We start from the raw sequence: 21,129 nt of genomic DNA, 5'->3' as shown, positions 1-21,129 counted from the left end.
TTTAGGAGAGATGGCCTTAAAACTGAACACATCAGGGGACTCAGGAAAACTTGACGTGTGGTCTCTAAACCCATTAATTACATTCAAGAAAATCTGCGTTTATTTTCTTCCCCGGCAGAACAAATTGGGAGATAGGGCATGTAATCATTAAAATAACACATGTTCAGAGGTACATTGACTATCCGAATACGTAAGAGACTGTGTCTTACGTATACCTCCTTCACATTTCATTAGTTACTTTATCTTCCTTAATAAATGTAATTATTCCCTGTGCCTCTCCATGGAGAGGTATTTTTAAGTGGGTGGGTGCTATGGAATTTATTTATTAGAGGAGATGATGTAGGAAAGAAAGAAAAGTGCTTTTGAAATCAAAGGTGCTGTGCGATTAAAAGGTGGTTTAATGGGGAAAGGCTCGCTGGTTAGTTACACGTGCCAGCGAGCTGTGGCCTTGAGCGTGGTCCGGCTGCGGACTTTGGGGATTTAGGATTCGCTGCCTGTTTCTGAGCCTCAGTTGCCACATCTGTCAAGTGGGGCACTTGACACCCCTCTCGTTATGTTTTGAAGACCGGAAAAGAAGATGTGCGTTCATGAGTCAAGTTGAAAGTGCTTTACAGATGGGAGATCTCATGTTATTCATTTATCTATTCATTTTCCCCTCTGTAAGGAAGCTGTGGCTACCAATGGCCGTTTCTTTTTTAAGTAAAAATGCCCTGAAAAGAGTAGGGGCTTGAGAAGAAGGAAATGAGCGCGGTGCGCCTGTCCATTTGTCCCACAAAATCACATGCCGGATGGAAGGGCAAGACTACACTTAAAACAAACAAACGAACAAACAAACAAAAACAACGAAAAAGAGAGATGGAAACTTAGACCACAGGGAAATGTGCCAGGTTAACGTCAGTGACCCCCGTCTGTTACGTGACGTCACCATTCCGCATGGACGTGTGGATGGCGGCTGGCGTAGGGCGTGTGTGAGCAGAGGGAGCTCTCGGCAGAGAGGAAGCTGACAATTGTGGCTGTGTTATGCAGAACGCTGGCTTTGCGATTTGCTTTCCTCTTCTGTTTCCTCTGTTTGATAGTACCCCAAAGTGTGACTGGTTGCTTTGGAAAGCCACCTAGCTGCGTTCGACACATTCGACCTGCCCCAAAAGACACCTCCCAAATGAACTCAAATGATCGTTGTTAGTACTTACGCTGAATATGTCCTAAAACACGCAGCCTCTTCATTCCGAATCCCTCCCCTTGGGTGTGTGCACAGAAGCAGCTTTTGTAAATTCTCATCTCTACTCTCAGATCGAACCCAAATTGCCTAAACTGTCCCTCCAAATGGGAGGTGACTGCGATCTTAGTGTCACATCGTTAAAGGCAGCCCAGTGCTCTATCACCTGTCACTCAAACAGCGGTGGGCGGGACCAAACGTTTTCTTAGAGTCAATGTTCCCTCCTCAGTGGGGACATTTTTCTGCTCTAAATGAAATGTTATAAAATACATTTCCCCCTCACCAAGCTCTGGACTCGGAGCTGTTTTATTTATCTGACTGTAAAACATGCCATAAGCTCCTTTTTAAAGGGCGCCCTGAGTATTTGCAATTGTTATCGGGCCCAGACGTATCCCAATGTCAGCGTGAGGCTCTGGGAGTTGGCTCGGATGTACAGAATGTAATGAGCTCAGTGGCCTTTGGGCTAAGTTTGTCGTGGAGGCATCCCGGTGAATGACCGTTTGATCCTCTACCCAAACCCCCAGACCCCATCAAAAAAAAAAAAAAAATTGGTGATGAAGTTTAAAAACTATTCTCTGTGCTGTTGGAGCAATTCTGGGAAGAGCGAATGCATGTTTCGATTGAGATTATTGCACGAGAGAGAGAGTGGGTGGCGAGTTAGCTGGGGCAAAGAGGCAAGATGAATAAAACCTCGGGCTGGACGTCAGTGGGTGGAAAGGGCCTCCAAATGGGAATCTCAGTGAGTTTTAAGGCTGCAGCGCCTGAAATCCACGATCGGATTATTCTGCATTCGACTCTCACCCGTCTAGACTGTCAGCGTTTGGAAATGGATCCAAGAAGGGACGTTTACATTTGTGAGGTGACACTTCCCTGCCCTTCCCCCTTTCCCCCTCCTCCCACCCCTGTTTCCCCCTGTGGCTTGTCCCCAAGAAAGATTCTCGAATATCGGGAGGAAAGCAAACATGGTAGGACATAACCAAGCCAAGGTGTGGGCCAACCCGATCTGTGGCCTTAAGAAAACCGATCAGTATATTCGTCTCAGGAAAAAGGGCAAAAACAAACAAAAAAAGGTGGGTCATTTACCCGATGCGGCACGCGACAGGGAAGGCAGCATGCTTCCTTCCTGACCCTTGCAGGAAATCAGTTTATGCCCTGAAGCATGAAATTTGATTGTAATTATTTTAGCTTGCTCGGCTACATATGCTATTGATGATCTTTCCTGCGAGTCACCAGCCTTTTAGAAACCCGGCCACAGTACTTGACTCAATGACCTGTAAGGTATACATAATAGAAAATAAACCATGCAGGGTTTCTCGATTGATTACTCTGCAGAAACTCACTCTTCCCAAACAGCAAAATGCCAGCGTCATGCAATGGCGGTGTATAAAACACGATGATATTTACAAATGTCTAAATAGTTATGAAAGGCACGAAGTCCACATGAGTTGACTGCCCAGGAATCTGATGTATCTTAGAAAACCTGTAGTCCAAGTAGTTTATAAATTCAAAGTTTTTTTTTTTTAACTATAGCGAAGTGACAAATTGAGATAATAATCCAGAAGATAAAGGTTTCCGAGTGTATTGTTAAGAATACACATTGAAATGACGACCCCCCCCCAACTAGTCATATGCATTTATCAAAGTTTTAGAATAACTTTCCAATTCCCCACTTTGCCTTCCTGCTAAACAAATGACTAAAAAGACTAGGTATGTAAATAAATAGGACATCAGTCAGAGAAGCAAGGAAGTACAAGGTTATAACCTTCTGAGTCCTAGAGTGGAGACTTCTGGTATTTATGGGTTTAGTTGTAAATTAGTCACCTCCCCTCCAGCGTCTTAAGAAAATCAAAGACATTTCCTGGTGGGCAGGGAAAGTTCTTTTTCCTAACAGAGGAAAGATATGGCGGCATGAATCTGTCTGATGTCACTTTGCTCTTCGGAGAGTGGTGTCTTGCATTCTGAGCAAGAAAATGTAATCAAAACAGCATTAAATCTTGACTAGAACTTAATCTCCACCCGAACGCCCCCCTGGAAACAGGTCTAACTCAGAATTTGGAATGGCTTCGGGTACCTACGTCTCTTCCTCTGGACGCCCTGCCTCCAAATACTTCACGCGAACCTACTGCGTGGTGTGCGCCTGACTGTAGTGGTGTGTGCACAGGCACGCACATCTAGCTCCATGGAGCTTCCATCTATCAGGCGAGAGCAATATTTAAAAAAAAATGAATAATGCAATTAATTCTTGATTATCCAAGCCCTGAGCATGAAGAGGGAGCAGTGAAAGGTGTACTCGGAGGGACTGAGGGACTGTCTGGGGAAGCATGGCCCCAATGGTGGCCGGGATGGGGCAGGTGCCCCTGACACGAGACTCGCAGCTCCAGCAGGGACTAAGCAGCCAGGTGGAAGGCAAAACATAGTTCACACAGAAGCAGCATTTTTTTTCTAGGAGGCTGGAACTCTTTATTCAAAGGAAAAGTCAGCCTCGGGGCATTCAGGTCAAAGGATGGACAAGAAACTGGTACCCGAGCGACCACGGGGATACTGCTCATCTCAGGGCGTCCCCACGAGGCTTATTGACTTCACTCTGATTTCTCTCCAGATTTCACGTCCATGGCCCCTCAGTTTTTCTGAGGAGGCATGAAAAAGCCCCCTGTGCAAGAGGAAAAGTATCCCGATGGCACTATGCAAACCAGGCTAATCACAGAGTGAAGAGGTTAGGATGTAAAGAGGTAGAAGAATGATCTCGCAAGGTATCACAATCTTCGGAAAGGATGGAAGAGAAGTGTCGGATAATAGACGGAAGAGGGAATTGCTTCTAAAGACCTTCCCTAGATCGTTAATAAAAGAAAGAGGCGCACACATGCTTAGGGGAAAGGCAGCAGGTAAATGATGGAGTGTGGGGATGGGAGAGCATGCACATTTTCCGTGAGACGATGCTCCCTGCCTTCCCTCCCCAGGGTTCCCACCTGGTTAGACTTTGCAAGCTCTCACACCTCCTCTTAGCAGGTCACTTTCTCCTGCGGCCTTCGTTCTGCCAAGTCGACATGCCTTATGAAAATCAAGCTGTGTTCTGTATATTTAATACATCATCTCTAAGGATAATCATCCTGGAATCTGAACTTGTTTCTCTTATCGGGCACCGCTTGACAATGATTTATGAACCAGAAAACAAGACGGCTTCATTTTCATAAAGCAAACGGAACCTCCTGGACCAGGAAACTTGTTTTGACTAGCACACCGAGGCAAACATGACATGGAAGTCAATACGACGACACCGCCGGGCTCTCATCTTACGGAGTAACTTCCCCACCCCCCATCCAGCAGGATGACGGTTAAAATGGTGCATTATCAAATGGCCGTTTTTCTCTTTACTAATTACCAGCCTTGTGTCATCATGACGGATGCCGAAAACTGTAAATAAGCACATGCCAGTCAGCTCCTAGAAATGCCAGTCTCACTTGGAGAGTGGGAGCTGGAAAAAAAAATGTTTTAAAGAAAATAATTTATAGTTTCTGTGGAAAAAAAAAAAAAAAACCTTGGATGTCCTCAACTTAAAGGGAGGGCGATGCTGTTTGCCCTGTGCAGACATAATTTACCTACAGTAGACGTCACGATGAGAATTCGCCAAATAATTTAGCCATGTACGTGAACTTTGCTAACCGTTGTGAAGACGGTGTGTTCTCTGCGTACATACAAGACATGTGCATAATTAGAGTGATAGACTCTTTGCCCATTTATACACGAGGGAAGGCAATTTATCAGCGCGGGAGAGAGGACAAACCACCACGGTTCATACTTGAGCATGGCCACTTCTTTTGGGCATTCTCTGTATATCGGTCTTCTCCTTGGTAAAAAGGGCAAAATTAATAGTCTGAACCTTATAGGGTTGAGAGGAGAGAGGGTAAAATGAGATATTAATGCTCCGCGCGTCTCCCATTGTTATTGTTGAGTTGTCTCACAAACGTTATTGTCTGCCGCCTTCTTTTATTTACTATTGGAAAATAAGACTACTCCAACAGCAGCCACTATTTCGAAACGCAGGAATGTGACTTACCTAAATCTCCTGAAATTATACAATGGGGGTGACTTTAAAGTTACTTCATGGACACATTTGGGGGAAACGGGATGATAGTGCCTCACGTGGCTGATTTAGTCTTTGAAAATGGTTTTCAAAGGAGGCAGGAACATAAAACAATGGGCGTTTTAATGGACTGCATTTGGCTAACTTCGATGTCTGAATAATTGATTTACGATCACAATCTTCATACGTCCTGTTAACTCTTAGGCATTTAAAAAAAATATTACATAGACCACGAAAGCGCGTATAAGTCTCACGCCTATCGGATAATCTCTAGCTCTGATTTCAATCTGGTGTCTACAGAAAGACATTTCTATCTGGGAAATTAAATGCACAATTTAGAGGGGTGTTCGTTTTTGCCTACACCAAAGACTATTTCTGTCAGAGGTGTTTTGTTTTTTTTTTTCAAGTGAAAAACAAGAGAAAGAAATGGAGTTGCACGTTTCAGTCATCTTCACTGCTTCTCTCCTTTTATTTATCTGCTGTTATTTCTTTTGAGCTTTGAAGTTCATATTCGAAAGATGCACACATTCTACACATGCATTTTAAATAACTGGTGTTTTTAAAACACCCTGAGACCTGTTACGTTACGTCGGGAAATGCCCCGTGCATTAGGGACGCTCTTCGCCCGTTTCCTTCGTGAGCTCGTTTCTTGGCCCACCCACTCATCGCACCACTATCCTGATTTTGTGTTAATATTTCTACTTTTTTTTTCTTTAAAGTTTTTTTTTTTTTTGCCTTCACGTGGATCTCTAATCAGTATGAGATTTAGATCTGCTTTTTAAAACTTTTATGTAAATGGAATCATATGTGTATCTTCCTCTGACTTCCTGCTTTTGCTCAACTTTAAGATTTTGTGAGTTACCGATGATCATACACAGAGATATTCATTCTTTTTTCCCAGTATATAGCTTCCATTGTATGCATGTGCTACAATTTACTTTTTTATTGTGCACTGATCCACATTTGTTTCTTTTTTTTTAGGTGATTTTGAATACTGTTGTCCACATTTATCAGACTTCCTGCAAGTGTACATCTAGAAGCCAAGTGACTGAGTCGGAAGGTATACACTTTTCCAAAGTAGCTGATGTCAACCCGCCGTCCAAGATGGCTGCCTCAATTTATTCTCTCTTTGGCAGTGGATGGAAGTCATTGTCCTATATCTTCACCAAGCAAAATAATGAGCATTTCATTGAAAAAAAAAATTTAATCTAGGGACAATAAATCATCATGGTGACTTTTTGATTTCACCATCAGTGGTCTCAGAGGCTTATAAATGTAGTAACAGTTGACTCCATTGTTCTTAGCTAATTAACTTGACATTGGTGTTTTCCGTGGAGCATTAAAAGCAGAGTCAAGATGCTTGTCTAGAACTTTCCCCAGAACCACCTGGTCAATTAAAATGTCATACAGACTCTAGAAACTTGAAGTTGGAGGCGAGGAGATAAACTATACCAGTCCTCCAAATTATACGGGGGACTGATAAAGAGCCCACCTTTTCTCCCCGGATGCCTGATTCGGGCGTGGGAAAGAAGGAATGTGAGAACTCTTGCCCAGGGGGTATGTCAAGGGAGGGATTGCTGAAACTGGTTAAATTTTGACTTGTTCTTGTTTTCATGCTTAAGGAAGACCATCCAGGTGGTGCTGAAATTCCCTTTTAGCTCCCGGTATGATAATAGTGTCTTTGAATGTCAATGCAAAGTGTAGAGAAAATACAGAGCTGTTCAGACACATGACTGACTGTCCGTAAATCCTCCGTCAACGATTTTGACTAATTACTCTGGTGTTTTACATGTAGAGACTTAATCGGAAGATATTTTCTCAGATAGGAATCAAATGTTGTAAGCTTGGCAAATTCACAGACTTAAGGCTAATTCTTAACGATTTCTAGCAATAAATAGACTAAATGATTTTATGACCAGACATGTGACCGATAGGAAAAGTCACGTTATCGACAGATACTAAAAACACATTCATGTTAGCTAGGCTGTGTGAACGTTAGTATTTTTACAGGAAAATTTCTCAGCACATCAAATTAATGGTTTTCCTTTCAGTTGAAGAGGCATAAAATACTTGTAAAAGGTTAGGCTAGGTCCTCATGTGGTGACCAGACCCAGTGAAAAATACACGATTTAATCATTTCCTCTGTAAGAAAAATCAGCCTTAGTTACTATATAATTAATCCGGCAGCAGCAATTATTGTATTGACTATAAAAATAGACAAAATATGGATTTGACCCTATACCCTGTCTTCTTGTTCAGGTAGGTAGAGAGATGCTCAAAAGTATAAACCGTCTTCTCACTAAAACGAGGCATCTGCAATGGGAATATAGAATTTAGGAAGGAATTTCTAAACAAACTGGAATGAAACAAATGGACAAAATTTAACCTGACAGCTCCACTTTGCGAAATATATCTTGGAAAAATTGTGCAAACAAGAAACATAAAGACCATATGTGGTGATAGGGATAAAGGTTTTACTTTTTCCTGGGTTGTTTATTCTCAAAATAATATTTTTTGAATGGTTAATTAAATATTTCAGTGCATTTAAACAATTTGTTAACAGTTTGGACTGCCTGGTTGGTGTCTCCTGGCCGATACACAGTGCTAGGGCCTTAAGAGCATCGCCTGCATACGCTCTTGTAAATGCGCAAGCGTTTATGTAAGCTAATGCCCACAAGCATGGACCAAATTAATGTCACATCGAGATGTCATAGCTCCTGTTGTGTGGTGCCTGTTTGTTTCTTATGACAGCCTCGGGCAGATAGGAACAGAAATCTCAAGGTCAGATGGAGGGGTTTATAGATTCATTGACTTACTCTTCTAACTGATATTTATCGATTACCTCTGTGCCAGGCTTTGATCTAGGTGCAATGGTTTTAACAGAAAGGAAGGAATCCTGCGGACCCCCCGAGATCGGGCTGGTTAGGGGATATGTCCAGTAACTAGTGAAGTACCTCTGTGGGGCGGTGTGTAGTAAATAACATGGCAGGGCTGCTCCCTGCATGAGGCTGATGTCCTGTTCTGAGATCCGGTACAGAGCTGAACTATGGGTTGGATTGTAACCTTTTATGTAAGCCACAGGACAATTCGATTGAGATTTTACAGATGATAATAAAGTTCTTTTCAAGGTGCGTGCGTGCGTGTGCGCGCTCATCTTTATTTCTGGTATAGATTTCATGCTATTGTAGGTAATAATTAAAATTTTATGATCGAGGTGATATAGGAGGGTATTTACAATGTTAAGAACAAACACGACCCCTATTAAGATGGATGTCCCGATGGAACATGAGATCTAAGCTAAGTTTATAATTTTATTACATTCGCAAAGCGACGCAGGTTTATTTTTGAAATTTAAAGCACTTACAAAACTCTGGCGCTGCTGGGTCTCTGGGTTTCTGTCAGCGCTGTAGGATGGCAGACATGAGTCATGACACTTGTCACCGAACAGGGGGGAAAAAAACCCTTACGGGATTTCTCTATTTCCGATTAAACATGGGTGCTTCTGAAAGGCACCAGAAACTACAGAATGTGTTGTAATTCGTGTTCATTTACACAAAGGGAGGGACGTACATGCAGAAATTTCAAAGACACGGGATCCAGGTCTCGCCTACCCGGAATGTTCTTCGAGTGTTAGTTCTGGCCCATGTCCCCCTTTCCTGCACGCGGACCCTACAGATCTTTGGGTGAGGAGCACAGAATGGAAAACCTCTTGGCACATAACAAAACCGAAGCGAGTGGCCAGATTACCCCAGAAAGCCATTCATTACACGTTTTCAATATCCTCTAAAAGGGTTGCCTACCCCTAACTACATATTTATACATATTTACTTGATAATCAATAAAGGAAAATGGCTGCATTATTTTGATTAAAATATCAACTCTACGTGTAACTATAAAATCACATTTACGAAGCCGGAAAAGGGGAGAGAGAGCAGTTCACGCTCCCCTCCAGCCTGTGATATATGATATTTTCAGGCTGCGGGGAGAGCAGACACATTAAGAAAATAGTGCTAATGATATTAAAGTACTTTACAAGGCTTGTTACTAAGAGCTGACAAACCTGTCAAGTTCATAATGGAGGAGGCTATCGTAACGCTCTCAGAAAACCATACCTCTACCCCATTTTGCTGCGATGTCCTAATAATGGAGCCGCTATAAATTCTAGCCAGCAATGGGACAGTGCCGTGGCTTCTCACCCCAATGTGAGGACATGATAAATATAAAAGAAAATGGCTGTCAGTTTTGGCGCCCGGACCTTATTACAAAGTCTTAATCTTACTGGCCTCAGCACCTTTTATCACCGCCTTGTTATGAGCTGATGGCTTTTTTATTTGCTGGGAGATGGAGGATGTATCATTTGATGTCCTTTTATGTAGCCACTGCTCTGTCCTCTCACGGGGAAAAAAAAAAAAAGAAAGAAAAAAAACATTTTATATGTTTATTACAGTAACCGATTAAATGCAAGACTCGAGCTGTTGGCGTAGGTACTGGGCACTCAGGGTGTACCAGAGTCTGAATTAAACACCTCATCACGAGTATTTATGTGAATGGGACGCAAATAGGGAATTAATTTTTCTCAGCGTTGGAGGGAGAGCCTTTGCAATATTCGCGACTGTTTATTCTCGCTATTATGGTTATTGGGATGGGTCACTCTCAGTTCCAAGGTCAGCCGGAAATCGCAGCTCTCACTTTCCTTTCTTTTTCTTTCTTTTTTTTTTTTTCTTTAACATCCAGCTTGAGGAAGGAGGGCTTGTAAACACAGGCGAGCCCCTCCAACTCGGCCCGGGCTCAATCGGCTTGATCCTTAAGATGAGATACATTGCGACTCTCTAAATATTAGCCTAAAAACATCTCACGGCTCGCTTCCCATCTTCTTCGCTGATGGCACGTAGGAGTCTCGGCTTCACTTGCAACGCTGACCCTGCCGAAACCTTCGCCCACCGGAACCGGCGCTTCACGGAGCCTGACGTGGAGGCGCTGGCTTCCAGCCGTGGCCAGAGACGCCATCACGCGATCTCATCTTCAATGTGTGTCCTTAAACGCGGCGGCTCTGGCTGTCTCGGCGCGGGGACCTTCATCCTGCATGCTGTGACTGCTGGCTGAGAATCCGGCTCCCGAGAGGGGAGGACGGCCGATTTCATTCAGGGGTGGGCATGAGTGGTGTCTGTCTGGGCTGTCGCCGGTGCTCGGCCTACGTTTCCCTTCGCCCAAGGCGTCTGCATGCCAAGTCCAAGGCCCAGGGTCCCCTGAGATTTATTTTTCTGTATCCAGTAGGAAATTGCGAAGTCTCCTGCTTCTCTTACTCAGGACACAGACCTCCCGTCCCTGAGGCAAGACTGGTTTAAAATAAAAGCCCAGCCCTACGACTGAGACTCCCCTGAACTGCATCCTACCAAATACCTGCTCTCGGTATTTACCATAATAAAGCATTGATTTTACCAAAGGGACAGAATTAGCCAGTAAATTGGGCATGGCAGAGACAGCAGTCATAGCCTCTTCTTATTTATCATCTCACGAGAAATTGGCTGAGTTACGCAGGAACCCATTGTGTCCTGGGATTAAGCTCTAGGCCATGAGAAGGGATAGAAAATGTTCTTTTCTTTGGAAACAGAAGCATTTGAGGGCTTTCGCTTCCTGAACGCGCCGGGCGCGTGAGAGTTAAAATCTCCTGGAGCCCTTTAGCACCGTGACTTTCCACTGGTGATTCTCCGTCGAAGGAGTATTTATGCATGAAACGCAGCTTTGGCCCGAGCAGGCCCCGAAACGGCCCCTCCTTCGGTTGATCCTGAAATAAGCCTTTTGTGATTTGCCGCCATATGAGAAAAACCTGATGAAAAACCTAATACATCGGAAAAGGCAAATTGCATGTCTAGAAATTTAATTAAAAAGGAAATAACCCTCCCCGCGTGAAGGTTGGAAGTCCCCTTCGCAATACTCCTTACGCGCCTCCTCTTCCCGCCTTTCTCCAAGTGCAGAAAGGACTTACCCGTGAAGCCCACGCGTGCACATTAAGGAGACAGGACAGGGTGTTGTGGGTGACCCGATGGTTCTCGGCCTCTCAGAAGAGGGGACTGGTGAACTGGTCTATAGCTCACAGCATCTCCTCTCACTGACTTTGACGCTACGGCCCTCAGCGGTGATGACTACAATACTCACGGCAATAATGAGAGTGTTCCCTTGTATCCGAATCACACATTACAGTTTACACAACTTCTGCACAGTTTTTTTTTTTTTTTTCATGCGATCCTCACAAGCACTCCCCGATATAAGGCAAACATGAACATACCCATTTGTCAGATGAGGGGGTGGATGCCAGGGTCGCCAGATGCAACTCGGGGTGCCCAGTTAAATTTCAAGTTCGAATAGACGATGAATATTTTGTGAGTAGAGCTCTACCCCTGCCGTGGGGGGCGCGGTTCCCCTGACTGGCAGCACCTTCTGGAACCACATGGGGGGACAGTGGCTCTACAGACAACTGTCCTGCCTTTGCTGAAGCCTCCGACTTAGCACAGGTGCCAGCCACATCAGGGAACCGACGTCTGCAAAAAGAGTAAACGCGCAAAGCAAGATCGCGGGAAGTAAGAGGAGATTAAAAGGAAGTATCCGTGTTAACGCCTCGGAGATCTCAATTGGTAAGTTCCCTGAATGTCGTATCTAATGTCCATACCATAACACCTCTTTACATCTGTGTCCCCAACATCGCAACCGCCAAACGATGTCTTAACGCGGGGGAGGGACGTGCGAAGGCAGCAGAGAGTGGTGGACTCAGGGGGACAAAAAGAAGAATGGTCGGGGGCGTAAGCAAACCACACATCCCCGAGTTTCTGAAAGCGCCCCCCATGGATGGAGATTCCGTGTCCTCGTGTGGGGCTTAGGGCCACGTTGGCCAGTGCCGTAGATGTGACCATATCCCTTAGTGGTACCGTCAAGCAAAGATGACTGAGCACGATCTGGCTGGGAGAGTAATTCTTAGGCGAGAATTACTTGGGGAAATGGATCATGAAGCAATGGTGCTACACATCGAAGGTCTTTACTCTTTTAGAGCAGAGACAACTATTCCGGAGCGTGGCATTCGACAGAGGAAGAGCGGCGCTGGCGAGGTGCGAGGCGCAGATTCGGCACGAAGTTCCTGGGTGACATTTCGGAAAGCGCGTCACACGCCCGGGGAAGGAGCCGACGCTGCGGCCTTGATTGCTCCGGAAGTCGAGGGTTTATCCCACCCGCCTGGCCTTCCGAACTGAAGCTTTTACTGCAGGGTTCCCAAATGCTTTCTCATGCGTGAACTCATTTGTTTCCTATAGCAATGCTCTGAGGTAAGCAGAACAATTATCACTATCCCTCAGTTACAGATTTGTCATTTTATTGTACCTTGTGCATATTGTTAACAAGTTTTCTATATTGCACACTAATTATAATTCTCCTTTTTCTTTTCTTCCCCTTCCTTCCTTCCTTCCTTCCTTCCTTCCTTCCTTCCTTCCTTCCTTCCTTCCTTCCCTCCTTCCTTCCTTCCCTCCTTCCTTCCTTCTCTCCTTCCTGCTAGCTTTCTTGATTGCTTTCTTGCATTCTTCCTTTCTAAGCTCTATTGCTTACCAAACTGTGAGTAACTAAGAGGCATCAGCAGTGCCTCCCATATTTCTTAGAAAACAATCTTAATTCACCTTTAGTGGGAACTAAATTTATTTTCATTGCATGAAAGTTTAACAATCACTCGAGTGACTGCAGAAATGATGAAACATGGGACAGAAATTTAAACATATGATCTAAGCATGCTATGCAATGACCACAAACAACAGCCTTAAACTAAATCCAAAGAAAATATAAAAAAATGAATTAATAATGATAAAAGCACAAATTCAATTAAATTAAGAAATAAAATAGATACATCTAAACATTAGCCTCAGCAAGAAAACAGATATCTTCCAGCTCCAACCAAGAATAAAAATAAATAAAATAGCAAACAAGTATTAAAAATAAAAAAATAAAAGATTTTATAGCTTTAAAGATGGAGGAAATTTTTAAATAGTTATACGAGAATACAGTTCGCTCCTTCATGCAAAAAATAGAAATCATAGAGAAAAATAGTTTTCTAGGAAAGTATAGAATATCAAGGTTCTAGTGAGATAAGAAAGACCGATCATCTTTGAAAAAAATGAAACTTTTATCAGAGCTCTGTCTCTAAAAGTGACTCCAGGCTTTTAATGATTAATCTTATAGAAACTTTATAAATGGGTCTATTTTACAGAAAGTGTCCCAATGTACAAAAAAAAGACATGGATATATTTCTAGCTCATGTAATGATGCTAGTATAATCTTGACAACAAAATTGGATAAAGATCTCACACATCCACACACACTCACTCAGTCAGAAAGAAAACTGCAGCCCAAAATATCTGTCATAAACAGATGCAAATATTAGTGAATACAATCCAGCAGAGGGTTAAATGAATCATGAGCAAACGGGGTACATTTCAGAAATGCAAAGATGATGCACTATCAAGAAATGTATTAACAGAAGTTACTATGTCAAATGAGCATCTCTATAGCAGTAATGATTAATAATGCTCATTGTTATTATTAATAGTAACAACAGCAACTCATTGTGTACTGTGAACCAAGTGCAATGTTAAGCTCTTTAACATTTGTGAGCTCACTTGGCCTTTAAAATAACCTAGTGGAGGCAATCCTACTATATTTCCCTCTTTCCAGTTGAAAAGCAAAGCACAGGAAAGATAAGCAGTAGAGTGATTCAGGGTAGACAGAATTCTGACTCTGCAACTTGCTCTCCAAAGCAACGCATTATGATGCTTCTGTTCACAGGACATTCAGGATGTAAATCATAAAAGTAAATGAGGCAACAACAACATTACGTAAACTGAAATAATAATAATAAAAAAAAATGCTTCGAATGAAATAATGGCATCCACCAGAAGTGCAGAGTCTGTGTTACACTGAATACTAGAATATTAGAATCATTCCCACCAAAACTCACAAAAAATGACTGTTATTTCTGCTATTTAGAACTGCAGTAGAAACTCTGGTTAATGTAATAGAATGAAAAGAAAAAAGAAATAAATATGAAAATGGAAAAGACAGAAATGTCATGATTTAGAGACACTATAATTACTTATATATGTTTCAAGAAAATAATAGAAAAAACTAGTAGTGGGAATAATACAATTCATAAGATAATGATCAGACATAAGATCAATACTGTAAAAGCAACCTGCTTTCTTAAGACAAGAATAATCAATTAGAAAATATAATAAAATAAAACAGGTCAGTTGTAACAGTAGTAAAAAATATAAAATATCTACGATAACATTAATTAGAAATAAGACATACCTATATGAACAAAACAAGATGAAACTTTCCCAGACAACATAAAAGAATAGCTAATTAAATGGAGAGTGGAAATGTATGTCAGATAGAGAAATTTGATATTATAAAGGCATATAATTTCCTATTCCTAAATCCACCTATGAGTTAAATATAATCCAAACCAAAATTGCAGGAAAATATTTAATAGCACTTGACAAGTCAACTCTAAGAAAACATATACACAGACAGTCAAGAAAGTTTAGAGAACAAGAACATTACTGTGACCTTCATCAATCAAGTGTAAGAAATACTGCAAACTTATAATAATTGCAACTCCTTGATCCAATAAATGTGTGTCACTTCAGGATCTTCATCTCGAATAGTATTAATACTATTCGAGTATTAATACTATTTGAGATTAGTATAGTATCCAAAACCAAGAGTACTAAAATTATAATGTCAGTTGGAAGAAAAGTTAATAATTAAAAATATGATAAAAAATAATACTACAGACGTGGGCCCAATGATGAAATCACCAGCAGTAGCAATGACTCCTGGATTAAGTGTGTCCTCCCTGTGGGCCAGGCACTGTGCTTCACGCGTTGTTGATTTCTGACAAACACTCATTATCTCTACTTCACACGTGAGGTACCGGTTACCCCAGGTAGATTGAGTAGCTTACTAAAAAGTGGCACACGCGGGATTTGAACCGTACTGTGTCTGGCTCAAATCTCGTGTCCATAAACACTAGGACATCCTCCCTCTATCAATTACAACCCCTGGAAGAAGTTGCAAATTATGAGAAGAACCCTTGGCATTTCGTTTCCGACGATCAAAAAGAAAATCATTTCTTCGAGGAGCGGGGCCAGCACTTAATCAGCGTTTGCCACATGCCATCAAGCTCATTTTCACAAGGGTTGTATCTCTTTGACAACTGGGGATAAAAGTTATAATCTTTGAAAACGAGGCCACAATCCAGTTAAAATAAAAATGTCTGATGCAAGGTACACTTTAATTTAGGTCTTGGAAAACAGCTTGCCCAAGAATGACTTTTGCAAGTCACGTACGGTATTTCAATCTGTCATTTTGTATTGACCTTCACAGGCCTGAAATATATTGTGTTGGACTTGCGAAGCTTATGAGAATGATATTAAAGTTGGTCGTATTTTTAAAATCTTATTTTATATCCACTCTGATTTTTACCTCACTGTGTACAATTCTTGGAAGCGATGATATTATGGAGCATTCTTAGATATCTACCAGTTTTCTTGTTAATTAGAATGTGTCGAGGTTAATTCAATAAATCACTGGAAAGGTAGAATGTTTATTCAAATACAATGCAGACAATAACATATTCGGAAGAAGAATTCCCTTGATATTTTGATACTGAGTAGTAGATTTTATTTTAAGGTTTTTGAAAGTGTGTTTAAGGCTTAGCACTCAGTTTATTACAATTTGCATATGCAAGTAGAATTTGGAATAATTTACTTTAATTAAATCTGACATCGTTGACTATAACTTCTATAATCTATTTCTCCTATTTTAATTTTCATCCTTCAATAATCTCATAATAGAAATTAATCTCCTTTAATGAGAGGTGCTGTTTGCTTTGTTGGCCAATGCAGAACTCACTGCGCCCTACACCCTTCCCATTTCCCTTTATAGTCAGCCGTTCCCCACTAATTTTGGAAATAATCAATTGGCAAAATAATTTTTAATATCTTTAAAAATAGCATTTAAACAATATAAATATTAAAGTAATCTTAAGAAAACATGAGGAGAAGGGGCATGCATAATTAGCTTCTTCTAGAAAGGTGGAAAATCATAAATTATAGCACTTTGGTATTTCTAACCAAGAATTTTTTAAAACTGCAAAGTGCTCTATAGTCACAAATGATCGAACTCTTCTTTTGAAAGAGATGTCTTTCCATGTTAGTAAATTATCCTAATGACATTATCACCTATTTTTATTAGAAAATGAAACAAAATGAAAAACTAGCTTCTGGACAAAGATAACTATAAAACTCAAAACAAAACAAAACAAAAAAACGAAAACAAAAACAAAAAAGTTTTCTACCCTAGTGTTCTAGTCCAAGCCAACTACCAGTAAACTATGTATATAAAACGAGAAACTTTGTAGACAGTGAGGTCTCCCCCATCTCTTTATAGCCAGCCATGGGAGGATGACCTTCACATTTCTGAAAGAATAAACCAAAAAAGAGAAAGAAAAGAGATACAGACAATAGGAGAACCAACTCAGGAGACAGCTGACATGTCTCACAAGGGGACAGTAGTGAAGAGAGGACCCAGAATGACAAGCTGTGCCCAGATAACCAGCGTGGCTAATCTAGAGGGAGGTAGACCAGAAGGTTCTGGAAAGACTTCTCAAAGAAAGCCTTAACGGAATAACTGAAGTACCTGAATGTCTTGAGAGGAGATTTGGAGATTGGCAGAGAGTTTAACGATGACTTAGTGGCAACTACTTAAAAACTAAGTAAAAAGGGGAAAGAAGCAATTATTAAAACCAGGGGAAACAGAAATTATGGAAAAAAAAAATTTGCTCCCTAGAATAGCCCTCAGTAGAATTTATTAGTCATAATACACACTGAATATTAACTTTTGAAAAATTATAATATAACTGTATTAAGAAAATAAGGACATGGATATGGTTGAGTACAGGGAGAGTAAAGAGAGACAAATATTCCTTCTCTTTAGTGGAAAGTCAACAGATAATTTCCAAAACTAAGATAATACCAACCCTAAGAGGAAGACGGGGGAGAAGCTGCTTAGAAGCAGCGATACTTACAGACACTAAAATGGATTCTGAAAGAACACAGTCAGAGTGTTAGAAGTCACAGCTGTCCTTAGGGAAAGGGGGCCGTGATGAAATCAGGGATGGACACTCTTAGCATTTTGGAATTAAACGTTTAAAACTATGATCGTTAGAACTATACTTCCTATGTTCTGCCTTGTGTACAAACCTATTTTATTTAGGAGAGCAAGTAGAAAATCCGAAATTTAGTCTGTGGAGAAACACCAAGGTGCAAGCTATTCGGAATTTTTAATAAGCTACGTTCTCATTCTATCAAGAACGAAACACATGCTTGTCTCTAAATAATATGATGTCTCTCAGCAATTGTATAAAATATGCGTTTAACACTGTACACGGTCTTGTCTCCTGCATTTCAAGCCACGACAAAGGAACAGAGCAAAGGAGCCAAATTCTTCAAACCTAGTTTTCCTAACACGACGGAATTATAATCTTCTGAATGAAATATAGATTTTTTTTTAAAAGAAAACATTTTGAGGTTTAGGAGTACGAAACCATAACACAAGATGGATTACGATTAAAATCAGTGTTATAAAGCCCATTACATTTTAACCAAATCATGCGTAATGATAAACATTTGGCTGCACTTATTTATATATTCGATTCGATAACTAGGCTGGGTGCTCATGTAGGCGCTCACCACGTGAGGATTCAGAGATGGAGGGTGTGGCCAAGGTGTCTGCTTCATGAGTCTGTTTATCCAGTAAACATGAGATTCTAAATTCCCGGGACATTTAAAAAAAAATTCATTTATCTATATTCTATTCTTCCTACGGCAAACCATGTCCTCAAATTAAGATCGCTGGATTGCTCTCTTCAAATAAAGTTGAAAAACCTCCTTTAATTTAGGTCCAGTTGATTAGAGAAAAGGTGGAAAGAAAATGGACAGCTCCATAGTTTGTTTACCAAAGTATTATTAACACATCTTAATCCGAAGCTAGAATTCATTTTCCTCTAGAATAATAACAAAATGAGGACAGCTAACCTTTTAAGAGCGTGTTTGGTGTTCTTAGGGACCTACGGCTTATTCATTTTCTATTGACCATATTCACATGTGTGTGTTTGCACATGCAAATGCACTCAAATCATGTTTTGTGTAATACAAAAAAAAAATAATAATGTAGTCAGTCGGAGCGGTTAGAAGCATTTTTTTTTCCCCTCTACTTCTTTCTAAGGGCACACGGTGCGTGCCCAGAATACAGACGTGTGCCCAGAGGTTCCACGGCAGCTTGTAAGTCAGCATAAAATTCGATATTTGATGGCATATTATTTCCTTATTCCCGTCAACAATTTTTTTTTTTTTTTTTGCATGAACTGCATTATGCATAGCCTAGGATTCGGGGGAGGTGGTGTACAAATTAAATCTCATTGCTGTGAACAATTTGCTTCAAGGTAAAATGCCAATAAATAAATAAATAAATAAATAAATAAATAAATAAATAAATACATAGGACTTTTGCAGTAAAGTCATTGTAATGTGAATCTATTAAAATCTATCCGAATGAAGAGCTTTGAAAAACATAAACATTTTGAAAACATTATTTTGAAACAAAGTCGACATTTTAAAGTAGACTAAATGGACAAAGCTCCTTCATGGACATATCGGTCCATATGTATGACTGTCTCATTTCAAAAGGAGAGGCTTTTTTTGTAAATGCCCTTCCTGAAAATGTGGGAGGAATAATTTTCGTTCTGAAGTAGGTTTCACACAGACTCTGTGACCACGCCTCAATTATAAATTTGGTTCATCAGCACATTGCCTTCAGTGATATTGTAGGGCGTGACTGAGCCTGACTCTCATAAAATAATAATTAGTAAATTTTTATTTTTTTAAATAAAAACAGTATTAAGCACAGCCAATGCTCAATCGTCTTACGTAAGATAAATGATGTAAACTACTTATAAACCCAAATTGGTATATTTCGTGACAGTTGGCACAAAAGAATTCGGTCTATGGTTCCACTACATATATTTTATGTTTCATAACTAAACAAGAATCTGCTCCCCCCCCCAAAAAAAAAACCACTAAAAATAATTGTTTAAAATGTATAATCAGGACATTTGTGCTTCAAATCCTTTGATGGGTTTTAGTTCATTTCTTGGGAGAGGTGTTCTGGCCATTTCTTTTTTAATCAAAGCTACTCTGCTAAATTGCCTTCCAACCAGACTTCAGAATATTAACAAAGTCTGGCTCTGGCCTTATCGCAGTTTGCATATTAACCGCCATAGCTACACAGTCCTTCCATTTCGAGTAATGCATTGCAACTGGCCCCATTCGGCCGTCATTTCTCCCCATCCTCAGCTGGTCCTGGCCCTTGGAATGTTTTCACGGTGTCACGGTGAATGTGCTCCGAGCAGAGTTATACGGCATCATTTGGAGAAACATTGCGTTAATAACCAGAGTTCAAGGGCAAAGGATATAAACGGAGCAAATTACAAGTCTGAACAGATATATAGCTTTTGCTAAAAGGGACACGGCTGCTACTTTATTTACTGGGCACTGGAGCCCTTTGCAGGAGGTGCTGAAATGCACCGATGCGTTTTTAAACGACCACATCACAGCTTAAGCAAACAACACAAATTTTCAGACTAGAGAGAAAGCTAGCGCGAGAACCAAGGATTCTGAGCTTCCTGACGGGAGGTACGATTTGCTAGAAAGTATCTTACGCTTCCCAGGTAATTTAATAGATGACAATGTCATTTTCTGGGCCGCAATGGAGGGAAGGCAAAAGCTTGCTGAACACCTAAAGTCAACAGATCATGTCAAACTGCAACTCAGCCCAGTTTTGTCAGAAGTTTCCTGCTATGATTATCATCACCCTCGTGCAAAATTAACACCATGTAGGAACGACTTGTAAAAAAAAGCCATGTTCTATTTTTATATGTTGACTTCAGAGCTACCTCAATGACGAGTAAAGGGAGAACAAGAATTCAAAGGAGAAAGAAAACTAATTTTCCAACAAGGAACGAAAAGACAACTTCCTTAATAACCAACAGAAATGAAAATCAAAGAAATAATTTCCACCTGCTACATTACCAAATAGTTTTTTTGTTGTTGTTAATATTCCCCAAAACACTGAGTGTACTATACAATATGAGATGTGATATTTTCTTATTGGTAGGATGGGATGTTACCAACTAATTTTTTTTTTTTTTTTTGTAAAGCAGCTTGGAAACTATTTTAAAAACTATTGAATGTTCATGAAGTGTGGCTCTTTATTCTATTAAAAATTCATTTGCAATCAACAATTTAAACACATGGAAATTTTGCCTTAAGATGTTCCTTACTGTATCATTTACGTCACTAAAATCTAAATATCCAATGAGAAAATGGTTAAACGAATTACATATACACTCAACGATATGTTATAGTTTCTAAACTTGATTAACATGGCTATTATCTACTGATATTTTAAAAAGTTCTTTTGATATCTAATGTGCAAAACCCATAGGAGTCAAATGTACTCTTTTATAAGTAGTTAAGCATACGTAAAAGCAATCCTAGAAAGAAACATGCATGAATTTAATTTGTGCATGTGTGTGTGTGGGCGATTATATGGTATCAGTGTTAGCCTGGTGGAATTATTGAGTTTAAGAATTTCTTTTTTGTAAACTTACTGTTACCTTATTACACTCTAGTAAGAGAGTCACACGTGCAGCTGAGTTCTTCTTCCTCCTCCCACC

The 21,129-nt window shown here is 40.5% G+C and overlaps 1 protein-coding gene across 4 annotated transcripts in view; it reads right to left on the bottom strand.

Moving 5' to 3' along the window:
• The window catches only part of LOC107509365, a 951,183-nt gene that overhangs the window by 523,819 nt on the left and 406,235 nt on the right, over positions 1-21,129 (bottom strand). Inside the window, exon 1 of one of the 4 annotated variants that reach the window (XM_036232013.1) lies at positions 1,191-1,314. The exons of the other annotated variants lie outside the window; for them this stretch is intronic. The gene's annotated coding sequence lies outside the window, so the exon portion shown is untranslated. Of the gene's footprint in view, positions 1-1,190; positions 1,315-21,129 lie in introns of those variants that run through there. 4 annotated transcript variants of the gene reach the window in all.

Source organism: Rousettus aegyptiacus, unplaced genomic scaffold (assembly GCF_014176215.1).
Source record: "Rousettus aegyptiacus isolate mRouAeg1 unplaced genomic scaffold, mRouAeg1.p scaffold_m13_p_14, whole genome shotgun sequence".
Lineage (NCBI taxonomy): Eukaryota > Metazoa > Chordata > Mammalia > Chiroptera > Pteropodidae > Rousettus > Rousettus aegyptiacus.
Note: the sequence above shows the minus strand (reverse complement) of the source record. Positions and strands in the feature narration are given on the sequence as shown.